The sequence below is a fragment of the Austrofundulus limnaeus genome, unplaced genomic scaffold (genome assembly GCF_001266775.1).
Source record: "Austrofundulus limnaeus strain Quisiro unplaced genomic scaffold, Austrofundulus_limnaeus-1.0 Scaffold935, whole genome shotgun sequence".
Classification (NCBI taxonomy): domain Eukaryota; kingdom Metazoa; phylum Chordata; class Actinopteri; order Cyprinodontiformes; family Rivulidae; genus Austrofundulus; species Austrofundulus limnaeus.
The window spans coordinates 150,521-155,556 of record NW_013953337.1 but is presented as its reverse complement, the minus strand read 5'-3'; the positions used below and the strand labels follow the sequence as shown (position 1 = coordinate 155,556).

The window sequence follows — 5,036 nt, the reverse complement described above, 5'->3', positions numbered from 1 at the left end:
ATTAGCACCACAGTAACAACGCTAAGTCTGTTTTTAAATTATTTAGTCTCAATTTTTGTCAACAACAATAAAATTTATATTAAACTACAATAACCTTGAATATATTTTGTAGGGTAACGCTTAAACTCGTAATAATTATCAAAAAGAGATAAAAAGTTTAGTTAGCTTTAAAGCATCAGAACTAGCAGCTCTAGCTAAAGATGAGTGAAGAGAGGTAAGAGGTCTCACTCCTCCTTACGATTCATACAAAACATTTATTTTAAACTAAATTAAATAGTTACTTATTATACAAAAAGTGACGTTTAATACAACGTGATATTGTTGCATAAACTTTAAGCACACTTTATTTGCAAATGATAATCATTTCATCCGTTAAGGAGGAATAATGTCTTATTCTAATAGACGATCTTTGATCCGKAGCAGAGTGGTTTTCCCGCCGGGGAGCTGCAGGACTTTAAACTAAAACTAATGTCTCGTGCCAACAACTTGTCCATCTCAACAGGGATTAAACCGGAAGCTYTGAGCGCCTCCTGGCTCCGTGGTTAAAGAAAACACTCATTACGTGAGTTGCGCGTGAGATAACGCAATCTTTGCGTGTGAAGGCGTTTTCCTTGAAAACTGCTGAACTTCGGTGAACTTCAGCCTCCTCCTCGGCTGCACGTCGTTTACCGATGATTGGCAAGATAAAAAAACAGCCAATCGGAGACAGGCGTTTTAAAGACCCGGAAGTAGAGGACCAATGGGGGCGCCGGAAGCGTTATGAGGGCGGGATTTAATGTTCGTGAAGTAAGAGTTTATAATTGTGATTTTTCCGGATAATGTAAAATTCTTCTTTAAAATAAAACATAAATAAACTTTAAAATACAAACAAAACTTGTTGTGAACATGTTCACTGAAACACACTAACATATAAACAACAATACAAGATGAACAGTTTTAAAAACAGTCACTTCTGATTGTTTGATTGTAGTTTCACTGCGCTGAGAGACTCGATGTGTTTTATTGTGAAAGCAGAAACCGGAAGTAGCTTTAAACTCAGCCAGCTTTAGTTGCTGGAACTTGTCAGTCCTGAAACTTGGCCAGGAGGATCGTCTGCGGTAAATGTTTTAGTGTTTGTGCGGAGTCACGGTCCGGACTCGGTCTCTGGGATTATATAACCCGACACAGACCGTGTAGCTGCCCAGCGGGTCTTCTGCCGAACCGTCCGAACCGACCGCCGCTCAGATGGGTGAAAAACAGGAGAAGAGTCCGGATGGAGTCAGATACTTCAGACTGTCAGAGATCGAGGCGCAGAACTCCTTCAGGTCCACATGGATCATCATCCACAACAAGGTCTACGATGTGACCAAGTTCCTGGAGGAGGTGAGGACTTCTTGTCCCAGCTGTCCTCAACTTCCTGCAGGTCCAAAATGTGAAGAACCACAGCTAAACTCATTTTATCAGTTATTAATGACTTTAAGAGTCAATCCTGCTTTAAATAAGAGTTTAAATCACAGCTAGACTCATTTTATCAGTTATTAATGACTTTAAGAGTCAATTTTCTTTTAAATAATAGTTTAAACCACAGCTAAACTCATTTTTATCAGTTATTAATGACTTTAAGAGTCAGTTTTGCTTTAAATAAGAGTTTAAATCACAGCTAGACTCATTTTATTACTTATTAATGACTTTAATCCAAAAACAAAAGCCTTGATGACAAAACAACAACGATCACATCAGGAAACCTGGCCCCGAATAGGGAAACCGGGGCACCTCCCTGGAGCCAGGCCCTGGGGGGAGCGCCTGGAGCACTGGGACCACTCCTGTGGAGTGGCAGAACGAGGTGGTGGTTCACGTTTTTAAAAAAGAGGACCAGAGAGTGTGCTCTAACTATCGTGGGATCTCACTTCTCACCCTCCCCGGGAAGTTTTACTCCAGGGTGTTTGAAAGGAGGCTTCGCTCGATTGACGAACCTCAGATACCTCAGATTCAACAAGAGCAATGTGGCTTTCATCCTGGGTGTGGACCAATGGACCAGTGGACCAGTGGACCAGATCTTTACCCTTGCATAGTTGCGAAAGGGGTCATGGGAGTTTGCCTCTCTGGTCTACATGTGTTTTATGGACTTGGAGAAGGCTTGTGACCCTGTTTCTTGGATCTCAAGGCGCAGTCGTGTAGAGGAGGCTGTCTGGTTTGTGGACCACAGGGTCTCGTCTCTGCAGATGATGTGGTTCTGTTGGCGTCTTCAGTCCAAGACCTTCATCAGCTCCTCTAAAGCCTGAAACATACTCGCTGCGAACTGCCGACGTCGGCACGGGTTGTCGCAGTTTAATGACGAAAATTATGTCAGCGGGCTCCTCAGTGTCGTGCTGACAGCCCCTTTTGGCACAACTCACCGGCAGAACTTTTTGACCCCCCTCCCGTGTCGACGGTAATGTGTGATTGGTCAGATTGGTCGTCGGCGTGTTTGTTTGTGCTGCGCTCGGGGGGGAAAAAAGGAAAAAGAACGACTCACTCCCAGAGCTGACACCAGGAAGTAGAGTTTTATAAAGATAGTCAAACCGTGAAAAACTCATGAACTGAGATMAAACAGACGTTGTGCACGGAGGAATCTGACTGATAAACACTGTGGAGCTTTAACCWGGACAGATGTGGATAAATACGTCGGGTGAGTAACGAGTCTGACTTTTTTCTGCATTATCGGCTGTTGCGGGGGAACTCCATGCAGTGACGTATGTTTCAGGGTGGGGGGTTTCCTGAACTCGGTGCGGGGGTGTCGTAGGGACTATGAAAGGTCTGTGCGAAAACAACTGCCGAACAACCACGTGACCGCGCGTCGACCCGTCGGCGTCGGAGCGAGTATGTTTCAGGCTGAAGTCTCAGGCCATGGTTCTCGACCGGAAAAGGGTGGAATGCCCCCTCCGGGTCGGGGGATATATCTGCCTCAGGTGGAGGAGTTTAAGTATCTGGGTTTCTTGTTCATGAGTGATGGTAGGATGGAGCAGAAGATGGATTGACGGATTGGGGCCTCATCCTCAGTAATGAGGGTGTTGCTTCGGCCAGTCGTGGTGAAGAAAGCTGAGTCGAATGGCAAAGCTCTCGATTTACTGGTCTGTCTTCGTTCTAACCCTCACCTGTGGTCATGAGGCGTGGATCATGACCGAAAGAACGAGATCTCGGATACAGGCGGCTGAAATGAGCTTCCTTTGTAGGGTGGTCAGGCTCAGCTTTAGAGATAAGGTGAGGAGCTCCATCATCTGGGGGGAGCTCAGAGTWGAGCYGTTGCTCCTCCACATCGAAAGGAGTCAGTTGAGGTAGTTCATCTGATCAGGAAGCCTCCTGGACGCCTCCCTTTAAAGGTGTTCCGGGCACGTCCCACTGGGTGGAGGCCCCAGAGAAGACCCAGGACATGCTGGAGGGATTCCTCGCTGGCCTGAGAACCCCTCGGGGTCCCCTAGGACGAGCTGGAAAGTGTCGCTGAGGAGAGGGATGTCTGGGTTTCTCTCCTGAACCTATTGCCACTGTGATCTGATTACAGATAAGGGGAAGAAGATGGAGATTAATGACTTTAAGATAATTCTGCTTTAAATAAGAGTTTAAATCACAGCAGGGACAACAGGGACAGAGCTGGTGGGGCTCAGAGACTTTAATTATTACGGTTTATTTGTCTTCTTCTTGGTAGAGTTCATCTAAACTGGGTTGTCTCCTGGTTTCAGACTCTGGTTTTAATCAGAGACCAGCTCCGTGGTCCTGTTGGACCCCACTGTGTCCAAGTTGAGAATTTGGACATAGTCCTCCTCACTTTGTCTCTCATGATGCTGCCTCCACCATGCCTGACAGTTGGCTCAGTGTCTTTGGGTCTAAAAGTCTCACCTAGACCCCTGTAAATGTCCTTGTTGTCTTTGTGTCCAAACACCTCAGTCTTTGCCTTGTGTGACTGTCAAACTTTTCCCCGAGGACATCTGTCTCATTCATGTCTCTGGTAAGACAGGGACTCTGATGGACAGGGACACTGATGGATAGGGACTCTGGTAGACAGGGACTCTGATGGACAGGGACTCTGGTAGACAGGGACTCTGATGGACAGGGACTCTGGTGGACAGGGACTCTGATGGACAGGGACTCTGGTGGACAGGGACTCTGGTGGACAGGGACTCTGGTGTTCCAGTTGGTTCTTTGGTCTTGGTGGTTCCTGGGTTTTTCCTCAACATCTAAAAGAAACAACTTCTGCAGTCGATCATGATCACTAACAGGAAGTTACCAGGCCTTGTCAGAATAAAAGACTCTTCAGCACTTTACTTTCTGAAGTTGTGCAGTTGTTCTAAATAAATTCTTACAACCCTAAAGATGTATATTTATTATTTTCATATTTATTTTTATTATTATTTATTTGTATTTATTTATTTGTATTTATTATAATTTATTTCTATTTATTGGGTTATGTAAGGGTCTCCAGATGAATCTGCACTCTGACATGTTTGTGCAGGTGGAGGAACTTTCACACAGATAAACCCTCGGAAGCTGACAGTTTGGACCTTTGTCCTGCTGTAATCATTGTCTCATGGCTGTACAGAGGTGAGGCTGTGGGCGTGTCTTCTGTCTCAGGTTCTGGTGGATCAGGAAGTCCAGCTGCAGGTCTCAGCTCTGAATCAGATCAGATAATGAYAGGTGTGGATGTTTAAGGGTTGGCTGATACATCAGCTGATGATTACTGAAGACAAATAAATACTGGGCCCTGAACATACATGTGGACACATGTCCATCAAACCATGTCTCCTGAACATACATGTGGACACATGTCCATCAAACCATGTCTCCTGAACATACATGTGGACACATGTCCATCAAACCATGTCTCCTGAACATACATGTGGACACATGTCCATCAAACCATGTCTCCTTGAACGTACCTGTGGACACATGTCCATCAAACCATGTCTCCTGAACATACATGTCCATCAAACCATGTCTCCTGATCCAGTCCTTGTTTTTTCATGTGTTAAAGTAGTCCAACAGGTCTGTGGACCTCCTGAAGGTCCTCCTGACTAGTTCTTGTT

The 5,036-nt window shown here is 45.4% G+C and overlaps 1 protein-coding gene across 1 annotated transcript in view; it reads right to left on the bottom strand.

The window, feature by feature from the left end:
* LOC106533392 (uncharacterized protein C18orf63) overlaps positions 1-1,220 on the bottom strand; it is a gene marked incomplete at its 3' end in the record, with an annotated part of 8,338 nt that extends 7,118 nt beyond the window's left edge. Inside the window, 1 exon segment of the mRNA XM_014029656.1 lies at positions 563-1,220.
* Between the last annotated feature and the right edge of the window lie 3,816 nt (positions 1,221-5,036).